General features: G+C 36.3%; 1 long non-coding RNA gene across 1 annotated transcript in view; it reads left to right on the top strand.

Annotated features, from left to right (window-relative positions):
• LOC118353665 (uncharacterized) overlaps positions 1–19574 on the top strand; it is a 176468-nt gene that overhangs the window by 76092 nt on the left and 80802 nt on the right. Inside the window, exon 3 of the long non-coding RNA XR_004812945.2 lies at positions 5296–5361. This is a non-coding gene — a long non-coding RNA (uncharacterized LOC118353665). The remainder of the gene's footprint in view (positions 1–5295; positions 5362–19574) is intronic.

The following is a 19574-nucleotide window of genomic DNA, read 5'->3' as shown; positions in this document are numbered from 1 at the left end:
GCAGCGGAGGGAGAGGATGAAGCAAGCTCCCCGAAGAGCAGGGAGTCCTGGTGCAGAGCTGGATCCCAGGACCCTGGGATCATGACCTGAGCCAAAAGCAGATGTTTAACTGACTGAGCCACCCAGGCGCCCCTAGCATAGATTTTTAAGAATTATGGATATTTGGTAGGGCAAATTCTCCATTGTGTTTTTTGAAAAGAGTTTTTCTTCCTTTTTTTGTTTTTGGACTAATCTTAGCCCTTTTCTATTTCATACCAATTTCAGAATAAACTTTCATGTTCTGCAAATAAAAACAATTTTAATTTTGATTGAAATTTTATTGAGCTTATAGATCATCAACATAAAGAGAATTAATATTTTAGATTTTGAGTCATCTGATCATGAACGTTGTTGGTCTCAATTTATCCTGATATTTTTTATATCATCCTTTCACTTTTAACCTATGCATGATTTCATGTTTTACTACTTAGTATGATATTTACCATAGTTTTTTTTTTAAGCACGTTAAATTCCCTTCTACTTTTAGATTTTTTAACTTTTGGCTTAGAGATTTTATTCTGAATGGATATTGAATATTATCATCTGTGCTTTCTACATCAGTTGCAATGAAACTCTGTAGTTAAACCTTAGTCTTCTAGTCAGTTTTCTAATGTTAAGCCAATCATTTATTCACAGGACAAATTCATTTGTTCATGATTTATTATTGTTTTTGTATATTATTTTTTGTCATATGATTTTTAGTCTTTATTGATATTTTTCTCTTCTTTTCCTTTAAATGTATTAGTTTTTAAAAAATCTAGTTGTGTTAATGTCTTAATTAGTACTTTTTTTGGATTTCTTATTTCAAAGAATTTTTTATTTCTGTAATAGTGAAAAATAGCTCTGGGCTACTTTTTTACTTTCCTTGAATAATCCTTCCTCTAATTGGTATATGATTTGTATTTTTGTAAAGGTTTTCTAGCTTTTTTCAGCTTATTATTTTTTTAGTAATCCGTGCAATGGTATCCAAATATTTTAGTCACTGAAAAATATATGGATGTTTATTCTGCTGAATCTTACCATCTTTTTCCTGGCACTACTTGAATCATTCTGTTAGAGCTTGAGCTGGAAGGCATATATTTTTCAGTATTGTCATTCAGTTGTTTGAAATGCAATGCTAGTGAGCTGAGGCAACAGACAATTGCCTGCTGTAATTTAAATGGTTCCCCACAAAGTTTTGGTTTTCTACTCTCTGTTCCACATTATTATTCAATGTTTGAGGGGGGTGAGGGATGAAAACAGAGAATTTTAATTGTTTCTCTTGATTCTTGTGTAAAGACTGAATGCCCAAATACTTTCTTTCATTGTTGTTTATTTGGTGTTTTTTACCTTCACTAAGTGAACTCTATTAAAGCAGCTGTATATTTTGACTACAAAGCTACTCTTTTCTCCTTTTGCCTTAACTGTATTTTAGCTGGTTAGTACATTGCTATTTCCTAGCTTTTTTGTGTCCCACCTCATCTCCATGCTATCCTGATTGGCTCAAAGGCAAAATATGGAAAAACAAAAGTCATTTAACCACATGGTAGACTTTACTTCTGTCTCCCTTGTAATACTGCCGTGTGGAAACTGGCTTGTAGTGGAATGCTTCTACTGTGGCCTGCCAACATTCCTCAGACCTCATTTCCAGGTTCAGAGATTTTGGTGGAACTCTTCAACAGTCTCTCATTTATACCTGATAACTTCATCCTTCACTGTGCATCAATCTTGGAGATCTCTTTTAATTTGATTCAAATTTTATTGTATATGACAGATACTTCTCCAAGATCAGTTTCAAGGGAAATGTGTGTGGGGGATGGGGTTCATTGCCTTATTTTGGATGGAATTTTCTTCTTATTTTTAGTTTATTTTATTCATTTCCATGGGTTTCTGAGAAAGGAACTGTGCAAATATGCACTCATATGGTACAGTCTACAGTAATTTGATAGTACATTTGACCTCCCAAGAAATATGTGGTCATTTCTACTTAAAGTTTTAGTCATGCAAATGAATAGTATAAGTTAAAACTTTCACCTGAGGGTTGCATAGATGGCTCAGTCAGTTAAGCGTCTGCCTTTGGCTTAGATCATGATCCCAGGTCCAGGGATCAAGCCCCACATCCGGCTTCCTGCTCATTGGGCTCCCTGCTCCTCAGGAAGCCTGCTTTTCCATGCTCTCTGCTACTCCTCCTGCTTGTGCTCTCTCAGATAAATAAATAAAATCTAAAAAGAAATTTAAAAACTTTCACCTGAGACTAATGAGATCAATGCTACTTGTCTTAAGGGTGAAGTATAATTTTGAGTAAGGTTCCCATAAAATACAGTAGAAGCCCTTTATAAAATTGATGTCAAGGGACAGAGCTCAGATCCACCTTTTTAATTTGGTTGGGACATAATTAGGTCTATATAATCTGTCATATACATAATCACATAATTTCCAATTAAATATAATGGAAAACAATCTTATTTTGTTAACATTTTTGCTTTGTAGTCTAGTAAATTCTTAAGTCCTCTTTTATAAAAACTCAAATGGAAAGAGGAAGGAAATTACACTTTTTAGCTAAATGATTCTCTTCTACCTAAAATAATGAGTTTATAATGAGAAATTAAAAAATTAAATCTAAGAGTAGGACTTGATTAAATAGAACTATAATTTGTTGTAGCATTTCATTGGTAGTTTTAGTATGACATCCCAGGCAGGAAAAAATATCCCATTTTTAAAATACATTACCTTTAGGGACACCTGGGTGGCTCAGTTGGCTAAGCCTCTGACTCTTGATTTCTTCTCAGGTCATGATCTCAGGATTGTGAGATTAAGTCCTGTATCCAGCTCCACGCTGGGCATTGAGACTGCTTAAGATTCTGTCTCTCCTTCTCCCTCTATCCCTCCTCCATCTCTTTCTCTCTCTCTCTCTCTCTCTCTCTCTCTCTCTCTCTCTCTCAAAAAAATAAATGGAATGATAAAATCTTTCTACAGGAGAAAAATGAGTTACTAGAAAGTTCATGAACAATAAAAAATGTGCTCCACCATTCTTTCACTAAATTGGCTACAAATAATGTTTTGGAGCAGTGACAAAAATAAACAGATAAATAATCAAGGCGATTACTATAAACAAAAAATGTGGGGGATTTTAATTATATTTCATTATATCTTTCACTGCTGTCTTACATTTCTTGGCATGAGATTATTGTCTGGGCCAAATACAAGGCCAAGGAGAGTCTGTCCCCATGACAACATTTCTAAGTATGACCTAAAAGTTGAAAGGCTGTGATATAAATAATAAATGGTGGCAGAGAAATAATCAGGCAGCTAAGGAAATATCTTTTGGGTGTAACTGGCAGTCTTTGCTTTAGAAAAGCATACTTGGAGTAGAGTAGCTATATTTGGGGTAGAATAAGGAAAATGCTTACAAAAATCCTAGATAACTTATAGCACACCCAGAAAAAAAAAAAAAAAAAAAACCTTTGCTGAAAAAGTATTCTGATGTTTACCTGGTCTGGCCCTCTAACAGCTCCTTATTCACAATTAAAAGATTCAAATACGATTGACCCAGTCTAGATATAAATCTATAATTATGAAGGTATTTTGTAATTTAAGACTTGATAGATATAGCAAAAAGATTGTTGAAAATTATCAAACCTTTTGAATTACATGAGGTTTCTGTATATTTCTTCATATAATAAATTTCAACATAAACAGTCAACTGTAACAGATGTATGGGGCTAGAAGGGAGAGGTTTTGGTACAATATTTTAGTTCCTCCTTGGATATGAGTGAAAATTATTTGCCAGGGTTGCTAGGGAATTTTGTGTTTTCTGGTCTGGTGTAGATTCCTGGAACATAACATACAGTTTCTTGCTTTTGAACCATAGCTCATGCTGTCACCTCTTTCTGGAATTATCTCAACAACCGCCTCCCCAAACCAACACATACACATTTACTTGGATAATTATTTCTCATTTAGTAAGACTTTCTCTTCTGTGTTGTATAAGTAATTGTACATATCTGTGCATACTTAAAATTGTAGCTATCTATTCAAGTATCTTATCCATTCTTGTAATTTCAGTGCCTAGAAATAATAGTGTTCAACAGAATGCACTCACTCTATTTGTAGAAAATTTCCAACATGGTACAAGAATGTTTGCCTATTTGGTTATTTCATTTTATGGTAGGATATTTTGTCTCAAATAACTAATCATAACGCTACCAAATAAAGTCTATTTCTTGCCATTTGAAAGCCACAAAAAAGATACATGACTTTTAAATCCAGTGAAGGTAATACCTAAAGGTCCAGAATGAGATAGCCTATATGAGTACTTTCAAATTTGGAATCCTTTTCTTAAAAGTTAGGGATTTTATTTTGTTTAATTTTAGAATGACTGTATAGGAAGAGGAATAAATAATCTAGAAGCTAAGTCTGAGTTCTGTAGCTAGAGTATATTGTTGACTTCATCCACATCTGACTCTTGAATGGCTGAAACCAGGATTAGAGAAATTCCAAAGTAATTCAAAAAAACTTATTCTCATTATCATTAAGGATCAAGCTAACTTTCATGAATCATGCCTTTAAAAGTCTCTCAAAAATAATTTTTAAAATATCACAAGGACTCATATATATTTGCTACATGATGATAGACAACAAAAATAGCTGCTATATAAGACTTGCAAATATTCTACTTACTACTCTGCTTTTTAGCCTCTTAGATTCCTTTTTTGTTTCTTTTCTTTTTCAGCAATATTTAATTTTTTTGGCATTGTGAAAATGCTTAGTGCTTCATCAGGATGTCTTTGAGAAAAAATGAATGTATCATCACTGGTGCTCAAGAATTTGTAAAAATTTAAACAAAAGTCACTAAAATTTAAGACAGCATATAAGAACATTGCTTTTATCTGTATTTTAGGCAAAAGAGCTCTCAGTTCACGTTTTGGGAATGTTCTATATCAAATTTAGGCTTTTTCTTTCTACATTTACATAAAGCTCCTATATTCCCTGTGAAAATAGTAATGGTAATTTGAATCCAAATAGTCAATCACTGTCAACATTTATGTCATTACCTGCCAAAAATACTTGTGAAAAACTTATATACTTCATTTTAAGCATAGAAGGAAGGATGTGAGACAAATTTACAATAGAAAAAAATTATTGAAGTTTTGTGTATTAATTACCTATGCTTCATAACAAATTACTCTTAAAATTGATGCCTCAAGACAATATTATTTATTATCTCATAATTTCTATGGGTCAGGAATCTGGTAATAGCTGGGCTTTCTATCTCAGGGTCTCTGAAAAGGCTGCAATCAAGGTGTTGGCAGGGGCTGTATTTGTCTTAAGGCTCAACTGGAGGTGAGTACATGTTTTCAAGCTTACTCAAGTAGTTGTTGATAGGATACAGTTCTTTTTTTCTTCCTTATACTTCCTTTTATTTTTATTTTTTAAATTTTATTTTAATTCTAGTATAGTTAATAAACAGTCTTAAATTAATTTCAGGTGTATGTACAATATAGTGATTCAAGAATTCTATATATTGTGCAGTGCTCATCAAGGAAGTGTACTCTTTTTTTAAGATTTTATTTATTTATTCATGAGAGACAGAGAGAGAGAGGCAGAGGGAGAAACAGGCAGAGAGAGAAGCAGGCTCCACGCAGGGAGCCCAACGTGGGACTCCATTCCAGGTCTCCAGGGTCACACCCTGGACTGAAGGCGGCGCTGAACCGCTGAGCCACCTGGGCTGCCCAAGAAAGTGTACTCTTAATCTGCTTTACCTATTTCATCTATCCCCACCACCACCTACTTCCCCTCTGGTAACCATCTATTTGTTCTCTATAGTTAAGAGTCTGTTTTTAGGTTTGTCTCTGTTTTCCTGTTTGTTTCTTTCGTTTCTTCCTATGTTTGTTCATTTCTACATGAGTGAAATCATATATCATATATTTGTCCTTCTGATTGATGATGTTGGAAATGATAAGATTTCATTCTTTTCTATGGCTGAGTAATATTCATATATATATATTCCATATATATGTGTGTGTATATATATATTCCAGTTCTTCTTTATGCATTTACCTATGCATGGATACTTGAGCTTCTTCCATAATGGACTCTTGTAAATAATGCTGCAATAAACATAGAAGTGCATATATCTTTTTGAATTAGCGTTTTCATATTTTTTGAGTAAATGCCTAGTAGTAGATTTACTGGATCCTATGGTAATTCTATCTTTAATTTTTTGGAGAATCTCCATGTTTTCCACAATGGCTGCACTAATTTGCATTCCCACCAATAGTGTAAAAGGGTTCCTTTTTCTCCACATTCTTGCCAACACTTGTTGATCCCTGTGTTTTTTATTTCAGCCATGCTGACAGATCTGAGATGATCGTTCATTGTGTTTTTGATTTGCATTTCCCTGATGACTAGTGATGATGAGCATCTTTTCATGTATCTGTTGGTCATCTGTATATATACTTTGGAGAAATGTCTGTTCTTCTTCTGACTTTAATTGGATTATTTGTTTTTGGGGTATTGAATTGTATAAGTTCTTTATGTATTTTGGATGGTAACCCATTATTGGATATGTCATTTGAATATCTTCTCCCATTCAGTAGGCTGTCTTTTTGTTTTGTTGACATTTTGTTTTGTTCCTTTGTTGCGCAGAAACTTCCTATTTTGATATAGTCTCAGTAGGTGTTTGTTTGTTTGTTTATTTATTTGATTTTGTTTTCCCTGTCTTAGGATGCATATCTAGAAAAATGTTATGGCCAGTGTCAGGGAAATTACTGCCGCTGCTCTCTTGTGGAATTTTTATGGTTTTAGGTCTCACATTTAGGTCTTTAATGCATTTGAATTTATTTTTGTATATGATGTGAGGTAGTGGTCCATTTTCATTCTTTTTCATATAGCTGTCCAGTTTTGACAACACCATTTGTTGAAGAGATTATCTTTATTCCATTACATATTCTTTACTGCTTTGTCTAAGATTATTTGACCTTAAGTGGTAGGTTTATTTTTGGGCTTTCTATTCTGTTCTGTTGATTATATGTCCATTTTTGTGCCACTACTATGCTGTTTTGATTACTACAGCTTTGTAGTATAACTTGAAAGCTGGAATTCTGATATCTCCACCCTTGTCTTTCTTTTTCAAGGTAGCTTTGGCTATGTGAGGTCTTTTGTGGTTCCATACAAATTTTAGGATAACTTGTTCCAGTTCTGTGAAAAATGCTGCTGGTATTTTGATAGGGATTGCATTAAATCTCTACATTGCTTTGGGTAGTATGGACATTTCAACAATATTTGTTCCTCCAATCCTTGATTATGGACTGTCTTCCCATTTGTGTCATCTTCAATTTCTTTCACCAGTGTTTTATTTTTTATTTTTAAAAAAATATTTTATTTATTTATTCATGAAAGACACAGAGAAAGAGAGAGGCAGACACAGGCAGAGGGAGAAGCAGGCTCCATGCAGAAAGCCCAACATGGGACTCGATCCTGGGACCCCAGGATCACGCCCTGGTGGAAGGCAGACGCTCAATCGCTGAGCCACCCAGGCGTCCCTCATCAGTGTTTTTAGTTTTCAGAGTATCATATTGATTGATTTGCAAATATTGAACCACCTTTACACCCCAGGAATAAATCCTACTTGATGTTAGTGAATGATTTTCATTGTATTATTGAATTCTGTTTCCTAATATTTTGTTGAAAATTTTCACATCTATATTTATCAGAGACATTGACCTTTAAGTTTCCTTTTTTGTTGTGTCTTTATCTAGTCTTGGTATCAGGTTAATGCTGGTCTTGTAGAATGAATTTGGAAGTTTTCCTTCCTCTTCTATTTTTTTTAAATAGTTTGAGAAGAATCGGTATTAATTCTGCTTTAAATGTTTGGTAGAATTCATCTGCTTGTTAGGAGTTTTTTGATGACTGATTCCATTTCATTGCTGGTAATTGGTCTGTTCAAATTTTCTATGTCTTTCTGATTCAGTTTTGGGAGTTTATGTTTCTTACATTTATCCATTTCCTTTAGGTTGTCCAATTTGTTGGCATATGACTTTTTATAATATTCTCTTACAATCCTTTGTATTTCTGTGGTATCAGTTGTTATTTCTCCTCTTTCATTTGTGATTTTGCTTGTTTGAGTCTCTGTCTCTCTTTTTCTTTTTTGATAGTCTGGGTAATGATTTATCAATTTTGTTGATCTTTTCAATGAAGCAGCTCCTGGCTTCATTGATCTTTTATTTTTTATTTTATTAGTTTCTATTTTGTTTATTTTTGCTCTAAACTTCCTTTTACTGGTTTGGGATTTTATTTGTTCTTTTTTCTAGTTCATTTAGTATAAGGTTAGGTTGTTTCTTTGAGATTTTTCTTGCTTTTGAAGTAGGCCTGTATTGCTATAAACATATGCAATAGGACAGCTTTTGCTGCATCCCAAAGATTTTGGACCGTTGTATTTTCATTTTCATTTGTTTTCATGTGTTTTTTGATTGTCCCTTTGATTTCTTGGGTGATTTATTCATTGTTTAATAGCATGTTATTTAACCTTGATTTATTTGTTTTTTCCAGATTTTTTTCTCATAATTGATTTCTAGTTTCACAGCATTGTCATCAGAGAGGATGCATGACTTCTATCTTCTTTAATCTGTTAAAACTTGTTCTGTGGCCTAACAAGTGATCCATTTTGGAGAACATTCCATGTGCACTTGGAAAGAATGTGTATTTTGCTGTTCCAGGATGGAATGTTCTGAATATATGTTAGTGCCATCTGGTCCAGTGTGTCATTCAAGGCCGCTGTTTCCTTGTTCATTTTCTGTTTGGATCTATCCGTTGATTTAAGTGGGATGTTAAAGTCACTTATTAATACTGTATTGCTATTGATTATTTCCTTTATGTTTGTTAATAGCTGCTTTATGTATTTGGGTGCTCCCATGTTGGGTGCATAAATAAATTGTTATATCTTCTTGTTGGATTGTTCCGTCTATTATTGTATAGTGTCCTTCTTTGTCTCTTGTTATAATCTTTGTTTAAAATATATTTTTTTGGATATAAGTATTGCTACCCCAGCTTTCATTTCACTTCTTTTGCATGATAAATGGTTCTCCATCCCTTCACTTGGAATCCTCAGTGTCTTCACATCTGAAATGAGTCTCTCATAGACAGCACATAGTTGAGTCTTGTAGTTTTATTCATTCTGTTATCCAGTGTCTTTTGATTAGAGCATTTAGTCCATTTACATTCAAAGTAATTATTGATAAGTATATGTTTATTGTCATTTTTAGTGGGTGTTTTTATAGTATTCTCTCTTCCTTTCTTCCCTTGCTATCTTCTCTCATGATTAGTTGGCTTTCTTTATTGATATACTTAGTTTCCTTTCTCTTTAGTTTTTGCCTATCTATTACTGATTTCTTATTTGTGGTTACTGTTTGGTTTGTATATAACATCTGCATATAGCAATCTATATGAAGTTGATGGTTGCTTAAGTTTGAAGCCATTATTTACTCCTCCTTCCCCCGTGTTTTAGGTAAATGGTATTATTATACTTTACATTATTTTATTATTATTATTTCTTAAATTATAGTTGATGCCTCTTTTTTAACCACAACTTAAAACAACAAAACAATAAGACACTGTGTCCTTAGCTTGGAGTAAGGGAGTTCCTGGTCTGTTCAGAGAGGGTCATGTCATCCGTAGTATGAAAACCCAAGGTTCAGCAATGTGGAATATTTTCTTCTTCATAAGGTGGATAAACATTATCTATGACAGTAGGTGACGTCACAGATACACTTGTGAGGTGTGAGAAGTCAGAGGGGCACAAAGGGCCTATGCTGATAGTGAGTGAGCACTGAGTTCCAAAGAACCTCCATGTGATCTCAGTAGAGTTACTCTGATATCCCGATGTTGACTACATAAATAAATGTTGATGCAAAACAAACAAGTTCTTTGAAAGTTCCTGTTTGTCGCTTGCCTTTGGGCTCCTCCTGGTCTTTCCATACCCAAGCTTCCCTGCCTAGATAGGGCCAGGATGAGGAAGACAGTGGAAATGGGGAGCCAAGAGAACTGAGTTGAAAGTGGTACTTCTGGAACTGCAGAAAGGGGCTCAAAAACTTTTGGTTTTGCTATGGAGATTTAGGCAGACCAAAAGCATAAAGAAGTAGGGAGGAAAGCACCTGAACATGTATATAAGTGAAGGGGTACAGGATGTGACATTCCAAAATGTGCCACTTTGGCATAAAGATTATTTCAAGTTAAAAGCAATAAAAAAAAAAAAAGCAATAAAAACCCAACAGATGCAGGAAAAACTCTCAGTTTCCCCCATAACTGTGTAAATTTACTTTGGGAAGGCCTTTACATCCATTTATTTTGTGACTCCCTTGACTGGTTTTTACAGATATACTTATGTTTACTGCTTTTGTGCTTCTACCCTTACTTTTGGTCTTTCCACTCAAAGGTTCTCCTTTAAGTTTCTTACAGAGTTGGTTTGGTGGTGATGAATTCCTTCAAATTTTGTTTGTCTGGGAAACTAGCCTTCTATTCTGAATGATAGCCTTGCTAGATAAAATTTTCTTGGCTGCTGATTTTTACCCCTGGCACTCTGAATATATCATATCACTCTTCTGGCTTGTAAAGTTTCTGCTGAAAAATCAGCTGATAACCTTATGGGGTTTCCTTTGTGTGTAACTGTTTTCTCTTGCTTCTTTTAAAATTCTCTTTTATTATTCCTTCTTTTATTTGCCATTTTAATTACTATGTGTAATTAAGTGTGTAAGTCTACTATGTGTAGACTTCCTTAGGTTGATTTTGTTAGGTGTTCTCTGTGCCTCCTGTATCTGGATTTCTGTTTTCTTCCCCAGATTAGGGAAGTTATCAGCTATTATTTCTTCAAATAATTTTTCTGCCCCCTTTTCTTTTTCTTCTCCTTCTTGAGTCCCTATAATGCAAATGTTATTTCACTTGATGGTGTCATTGAGTTTCCTGAGTCAGTTGTCATTTGGCATATTTTTTTCTCTCACCCGATTGGCTTGATTACTTTCTACTGCTCTGTCCTCCAGGTTTCTGGTCTATTCTTCTACTTCCTCTAGTCTATTTATTTCAACTTGTATATTTATTTTTTTTTTAAATTATTTATTTGAGAGAGTGGAGGAGGGGCAGTAGGAGAGGGGTAGAGAATCCTATCTGAGCATGAAGCCCAATATGGGCCTCAATTCTAGGACCCTGAGGTCATGACCTGAACTGATATCAAGAGCTGGCCATTTAATTGACGTGAGCCACCCAGGCACCCCTCCATTTAGTGTATTTTTAATTTCATTTATTGTGTTTATCTCTCATTGATTATTTTTTATCTCTTTGTTAAAATTATCACTGAAGTCCTCTACATTTTTCCATGAGTATTTTAAAGATCATTACTTTAAATTCTCTATCAGGCATGTTACTTATCTCCGTTTGGCTTAGGTATCTTTCTGTGATTTTTCTCCTCTTTCATTTGAGACATAATCCACTGTCTCCTCATTTTGTCTAATTCTCTGTGTCTTTTTCTGTGTGTTAGAAGAGTCATCTATATCTCTTGCTCTTGAAAGTAGTGGCCTCATGGAGAAGAGATCCTGTAGTGCCCTGCAGTAGTACAATGTCTCCCTTCACTGGAGCTTGGCACTTCAAAGGTATTTTTACATGTGTTGTATATGCCATGCTGTTGTGGCTGAGCCACTTTTTTCTTCTGTTCAATGATCTGCAGTGGCTCTCTTTGCCTGTTGTGGGCAGTGTTTAGTCTTTGTGTTGTTAGTGGATCAGTCTGGGGTTGCCTTGGGCTACAGTTGAGTCAGATCAGGCATGTGCAAGATGCAATAGCTTTCATTGGTAGGCAGAGTCTGTCGTCAGACTAGCTATCTGCTCCCAGCCCATTGATGGGGCTGCAGTCTGACTGGTATGCGTGATTATCTTTCCCGCTCTCCAGGGAAAAAATCTATTTGGAGTGGTTCTGTCAACTCTTGGGGGCTTATTACACACTGCCAGGCTTGTGGTACCCCTTTGGATGGGCTCTAGTCAAGAGGAGGATGATTCAAAAGGTGCATGATTCAAAAGGTGCATGGGGGTGAGATACACAGTGTTTATAAGGTCTGTGTGCAGGTCCTCTGCAGGGGGCGGGGGGACCTTCATCACCAAGCCTGAGGCAGGCCTGGCTAGAGGGGGCAGATCCACTAAAGCACCCAGAGGGCAGGGCTAGCAAGCTTAGGTGGGGAGTGTAGTTGCTGCACTGTTTCCTGTAGGTGGCTGTGTGTTTATGGTGGGGAGCAGGGGAGGGAAATAGCGCCTGCCAATTCCTTTGTTCCTGGACCAGTCCCACAATGATCTCTGTCCCTCCAGAACATGTTCTGAGATAAATAAACTCTCACTCCCATATTCCCCAGCTGTTTTTCAAACTGCTGCTTCTATGCTCTTTCTCTGTAGACTGTTGTCTTGTCTGTGTAAGAGTGGGGACTCAGTTTCCTCTCACCCTCTGAGTGCTCCCAGAACAAAGCCCACTAATTTTTTAAAAAGATTTATTTACATTGAGAGAGAGAGAGAGCAAAAGGAAGGGCAGAGGGAAAGGGAGAAAATCTCAAGCAGACTCCCTGCTGAGTGTGGAGTCCAACACGGGGCTAATTTCACAACCCTGAGATCATGACCTGAGGTGAAATCAATAATAGGAGGCTTAACCAACTGACCCACCCAGGCATCCCACACTAATTTTTAAAATTCCAGGTTTTATGTCTCATTGGTTGTAAGAATTCATGAAATTCAGCTTCCTGGTTTTCAAAGCCAACTGTTATGAGGATTCATCTTCCCTATGCAGGCTCCCCAATTTGTTTCTCTCCCCTCTCTATATCAGGGTGTCCTTCCCTCCTGCAGACAGTCCCACAGGTCTGTTTGGCTCGTGACGTTATCTCCATCCTTCCTACACTCTTAAATGTGTCTTCTTCTCTACATTTAGTTGGGGAGTTTGTTCTGCCAGTATTAAGGTCATTTTCTTGGTTATTTACACTGATGTGAGTATTATCTAGTTGTACCTGTGGGATGAGGTTAGGGTCCTCCTGTCATTTTCCCATCAATCTTGGATTTGGTTTCTTGCCATTGGACTAAAGACTTAGTTCCTCACTGGCAGTTGGCCAGGGGCCTCCCTTAGTTCCTGTCATATGAGCTTCTCAATAGAGTATTTCACAATATGGCAGCAATCTTCTCTGAAAACAAGCAAGAGAATGAGAAAGGGAAAGCTAGATGGAAGCCAGAACCTTTATGAAACCTGATCTGAAAAGTGACATACTGTAGCTTTTGTTATATTCTATTCATTAGAAGTGAGTCACTAGGTCCAGCCCACTCTCAAGGGGGAAAGGATTACACAAGAGTGTGGAGGAGGCAGGGATAATTTGGGATCATCTTAGAAGTTTGCCTACCACATTACTTTTATGGAAAGGCCTTTTTACCTAGGCTAGCTGGTTTGGAGTAGAATGTCAACTAGTTCTCATTTGTATTTATTAGTTTTAAAGACAGAATTACAGTTAGCATATAGCATTTCAGGAGAAATGTACTATGTACATACAAAAAAGTACTATCAACATTTTTTTAAATTAAAATATAGGTTAAGTAAAACATGACAAGTATCTGAGACTATTAGGAATTGAGAAGGGGGATCAACTCAATAAGTTAGGGTAATCTTACTCCTGCCTTTCTCATAGTCATATAACATTTTCTTCTTCAAATTTTACATGGAAAATAAGAAAAAGCCAATGTAGAGAAGGTATGAGATTAGTGACAGCTGCCAATTGGGACAAATGAATGGGGGGGGATAGAACTCTCATTGAAAGACTCAGAATTGGCAGTATAGGGGCTGAAGGAGAGAAATCAAATCACAATCTTAGTTTTAATATCTTGTTAAAAGACTTCCCAGAAATGATACAAACTGGTAATAATAAATACACAGCCCTTATTTCAAGAATAAAATCTGTTAGAAAGACAACAAAACAAAACAAAAATCTTTTGCTCTTACAGCTTGGTGTAAAAGAGATCTCAAAGTGTAATTTTATATCCTTATTGAGTTTTCCTCTATTAGGGCTTTTGGAGAGTAATTCAAACTATATTCTAATTTTTAAGGTTATACCTGTGGGATTGCAATTAGGAATCTCTTCTAAAGCATGAGCTGCAGAGGTATGGCTAATAGGAAAATGCTGTATTATAGCTCCTATAATTGACTGAGAAATTTTTCCATATAAGGACTCAAATAAGAGCCCTGGAAATTAGGTAGCAGCACTAGTCCAAAAGGATCCATATGATAATACTGTTTTTACTGCTCCAAACCCTTAGTGCCATTTAACTTTCTGGTTTTAGAGTTAAAGGGATGGTAGTAGATGCTGCCTCACTCAGATCCTGTTTACTGAACTAATGCATCCATTTGCTAGCTGCTGTGAATGTCAACTGCTAAAGGCTCACAGCTACACCCTTCTCTGGCAATAACTGACCTTGAGAGAGGGGAACTGCCTTGCCTGGGAGAGTAGCACCCCTTCCTGTGGGGCATAGGACAGTCTTCAGGCAATAACTAACAGAAACTGAGGTACCAAAGCCTGGCCATCATGTCTTAATATGAAATTAAGGTTTGGAACTCTCTAGGGGATCAAGCTGAAGTTAGTCTCCAGCTGACACCACATCTTCCCTTTGCTTTTCCTCTGCTCTATCTTTACACCTTTATCCTTTTACAAGATTCTTCTGAGAGCAATCTCTCAATAAATCACTTACACAAGAATTTCTATCTCAGGAGCTGCTTTTAGGAACCTAATCTAAGACATGGGTCAACTGCAAATCATATGGGAGAGTGGGCAGTTCTTTATAACATTAGAGAGGAAGAACCTACTTTCCTTTTTGATTTAGGACACTATTTTTCTTTCTTTTTGTTTTAAAAGATTTTATTTATTTATTCATGAGAGACACAGAGAGAGAGAGAGGCAGAGACATAAGCAGAAGGAGAAGCAGGCTCCTCGAGGGGAGCCCAATGTGGGACTCAATCCCCGGACTCCGGGACCATGCCCTGAGCTGAAGGCAGACGCTCAACCACTGAGCCACCTAGGCATTCCTAGGACACTATTTTTCATTGGAAATATCCTCTCTTGTTTAACTTCCTTCTCCCAGCTAAAGTTACAGTATTGAAAAATAGGTAAAATGGTTAAGCTGTTAATACTATAGCCTTCCTGCCTTCCTGTGAACCAGCCTCCTTTCCTCTCTGCTTCCTTTCTCTTTTTATTCTTTTCTTCATTTCCTCCCATTTCTGATTTCTTCCAGAAAGATTTAATGTAAATTAAAACATGGGTAAATCCATCTGTGGGATTATAACTGAACACCTCTAAGTCAGAATCCTTCCCAGGCAGAATAATAGGGCAGTGCCTTGGGGCCTCATAGCTGTCCCCCATCATCCTCACCTTCCAGGTGGCCGGATCCAAGAGCCCCTCCTCCTGGGAAATGGGTTTAGCCAGAAAGGGGGCTGCCCCCTTACCAGTCACACAAAGCATGTTCATGGGGAACCGTGTGCAAAACCATTTGCCAACAACTTGCTTCTGGGTCGGGTTTTGTATGTAGTAGAGCAACTCCCTTGCTACAATCTATTGAAAGTCAGTCCTTGATACGAGGGTTTGTAGAAAGAGAACTGCATAATGGATAAAAATGGCATATAGTAACAAGTGTACCCGAAATGCCCTTCTCATGATGCTTTCTAGGCCAATAACCCTCATACTGGCAAATACTGAATTCTCATTCTACATGAGACAAAGAAATGGCCGAGCCTCCTTACTGACATTCTTAGTTCAAGATTGAAAAACATTTAGCAGAAAAAATATAGAACTATCAATTCCATATATCTCCCAAATTCTCTACCCTTAGTTCATGTACACCAGATAAAACCCACATTTTTAGAAAGAAAAGCAAAGGGTAGGTCATCACTGTGAGAATTTTTTGCTCTGGAGGCCAGAGACTTTGCACTGTGGACTGTTGAGATCCTGGATCCTTAATAACTTTAAATTGGTGCCTTTTAAATTAATGATTTAACAGTTGTTGACCTCCTACAAAATACAGGAGATATTCTACAAAACTCATATTTTCATTACCTATGGATTTTTTAGTTTTTGTAAAAAAGATAGTTACTCCTCATCTTGGTACATTTCTTGCTTGCCACCCTTCATACTTTTTCCCACCATACATGCTTTTTTCCCAGCATAATTTCCTGTGTTTTGCCAGGGTGCCCTAGTAAAAGCAACCATGGCTAAAACCATGGCTCACTTTATGTTACACCTATAGTAGAAAACTACTCAAAACCAAGCACACCAAATAAACCTTTCCATGAGAATCAAACAAGATTGTTTAGGTGAGTTTAAAATAGCTGTAATCAATTGACAAATGCTCTGTATCTGTAATGATATATCAAAGTCCTGTATGGGAAAAAGTTTTTAAGAGCAAGGACTGAATCCGATATGTCTTTCATGGTTCTCAATGGTGCACCACTAAAAACTGCTTATAGAGAGCCCCAAAGGCTTACTCAAGAGCTAAAGGCATTCACATTGGTGCCCTCGAATGACAGGAGAAAATAAGAAAATAATAATAATTGGCAAATCTCCCAATTGCCATCTTCACCTCTTCTTTCTAAACAGCAGCTATATTATTTTATTTGCCCTCTCTCTTTTGGACCAGAAGTTCCCCATATTGTCAAATAAGGATGAGTTTTTCATTCTGCATCTCATCCTGAAAAATCAGAAAGGCCATCATTTTCAAATGAGAAAGTTTACATTTTAAAAAATATGCAAAGCAGAATATGGTGATATGGATACATCCAAACAAAATTACCAGTGCTTTCCTAAGGCAAAATTGAAATATAGGCACAGTTCACATCTGTATTCCTTCTTTCTTCCTTTCTATGCCTCTCTTTTACCAGTGCTTTCCCTTGTCTGACAGAGTCTCCCCATTAAATTATACTGTTCTAACTTGTAGCCCTTGGACTTGGCCTCATACATTGTTTGCCCTTTTCTTGTCGGAATTAGTTGTTCTGTGTCCTATGTCAGTAACTGTAACAATTTAACACATTAACACATGAATTTGAGTTTATGGACTAAAGACAATTGATGATTTTTATGTTTCAACCTTTTAAATTTATGTTAACAGGCATTCCATGGAAGATAACTTTTTTTTTTTTAAGATAACGTTTCTTAACTCAAAGGGAGAATTAGTGCAACTTCAAGCCCTTTATTAGGTTGGTGGGAACAATGGTTGGGAGAAACACGACAAGATCTTGCCTGCTTTGTTTATTATTATTTTTTTATTGGAGTTCAATTTGCCAACATATAGCATAACACCCAGTGCTCATCCCATCAAGTGCCCCCCTCAGTGCCCGTCACCCAGTCACCCCCACCCCTCGCCCACCTCCCTTTCCACCACCCCTTGTTCGTTTCCTATAGTTAGGAGTCTCTCATGTGCTGTCTCCCTCTCTGATATTTCCCACTCATTTTCTCTCCTTTCCCCTATATTCCCTTTCACTATTTTTTATATTCCCCAAATGAATGAGACCATATAATGTTTGTCCTTCTCTGATTCACTTATTTCACTCAGCATAATACCCTCCAGTTCCATCTACGTCGAAGCAAATGGTGGGTATTTGCCGTTTCTAATGGCTGAGTAATATTCCATTGTATACAGAGACCACATCTTCTTTATCCATTCATCTTTCGATGGACACTGAGGCTCCTTCCACAGTTTGGCTATTGTCCTTCCACAGTGGACATTGCTGCTATAAACATCGGGGTGCAGGTGTCCCGGCGTTTCACTGCATCTGTATCTTTGGGGTAAATCCCCAGCAGTGCAATTGCTGGGTCGTAGGGCAGATCTATTTTTAACTCTTTGAGGAACCTCCACACTGTTTTTCAGAGCGGCTGCACCAGTTCACATTCCCACCAACAGTGCAAGAGGGTTCCCCTTTCTCCACATCCTCTCCAACATTTGTTGTTTCCTGTCTTGTTAATTTTCCCCATTCTCACTGGTGTGAGGCCTGCTTTGTTTAGATATCAAGCTAGCCCTGTACAAATGGCCATTATTTTGGTAAACACAAGAGAAATATATTGAAGTTCTATTAAGTGCACACTATAGCACATTTCCCATTGAAAATAAATAACTTTTTGTTAAAAGAACCTTTCCTACATCATGTCCTCCTTTTTATGAATTATTTTTTCCAAGGGGAATAAAAGAAAAATCTCTTGTACCTGCCTTCAGTTTCATAACCAGAGGATCCATTTTTGTTACACCCAATCAGCTCTAATCACTACTTTGAAAACCTGAGATTTGCTAACCCAGGTATGTAGCTCATTCTGCTGGCTCAATGAGTAGCAAATCTATTAGTTCTACCATGTGTAGTGTTTAATGCTGTGTTGGTTGCTGCATGCAACTAATTCTTTTCCTTTTTGGCAGGAACTGGCTGATTGCTATTTCATCAAAGGAATGTGGTGGCAGCTTCAAGCTTAAAATATTTTGACATAATACAATAGTGACTCTTTTCACTTGATTCCAAGGCTGTCTGTTCCTTAGAAATAAATTTACTCAGGGCTATGGTTTTGGGGGTTCAACTGAGCAGGGATTAAGTAAATTATTAATGGTTTTTATATATTACTGGCAAAATGCATCTATTAAATGCATGAAAATTTTACACTTGAATCAGTAGAGAATTGTCAATGAACATAAAGCATTGACAAATAGACATTTCATTTGTCATCCTAATATAGCTAATACTTCTGCCTTGACTCGGCACTGAACAAGACAGAATCTGCCGCACATTTTGAGACTGTAAAACTTCCCATCTTCTGTATCTTATTACTTTTATCAAATTCCTGTGCTGATTCAATATTTATAAAATATCACAAAAAGAATTTGATGTATAAGCCATGAAAATGATGTAATGAACACAAAGCATCTTCTCCCAAAGAGATCTTGAATAAATGGTAGTTATTATTATTATTATTGTTGTTATTATTATTACCATTATTATTCTGAGAAGAAATTTCAGCTTCATTAATAGCAGGATTAATACTTCATTAGTACTAGGATTAATAAGCAATCCAACTTCATATAAATAGCTATTTGTATATTTGGTAGCTAGAGACTATGTCAGGTCAGACTCCATCTATGCTGGCATTTTCCTAAAGATTTAAAAAATATCCTTTAGAAAAAAAATATCCTTTTGGGACAAACAGTATTGGTATGGAAACAATGTAGGAAAACGAAGTGAACATTTAATAAATATAGTTGTCAAATGCATTTTTAAATAAATTAAGTTTTTAAATGAATGAATGAATGAATGAACAATTAAATAAATGAGCAAGGCATGTATATAAAACTGTTCTGTGTACCAGGTAACATAACATAACATTCTTTTGGAAGTGGCAGAAGGCCTTAACCATCTTGTAATCTAACTTCTAATATTATAGATAAGGAAATAGAGGTAAAATAATTTGTGTGATTGTAATGTTAGTTTTTGATGGCCCAAAACTTATGATTGTGCCTCTTGCCATATGAAATCAGGT

The sequence above is a fragment of the Canis lupus genome, chromosome X (genome assembly GCF_003254725.2).
Source record: "Canis lupus dingo isolate Sandy chromosome X, ASM325472v2, whole genome shotgun sequence".
NCBI lineage: Eukaryota > Metazoa > Chordata > Mammalia > Carnivora > Canidae > Canis > Canis lupus.
Note: the sequence above shows the minus strand (reverse complement) of the source record. Positions and strands in the feature narration are given on the sequence as shown.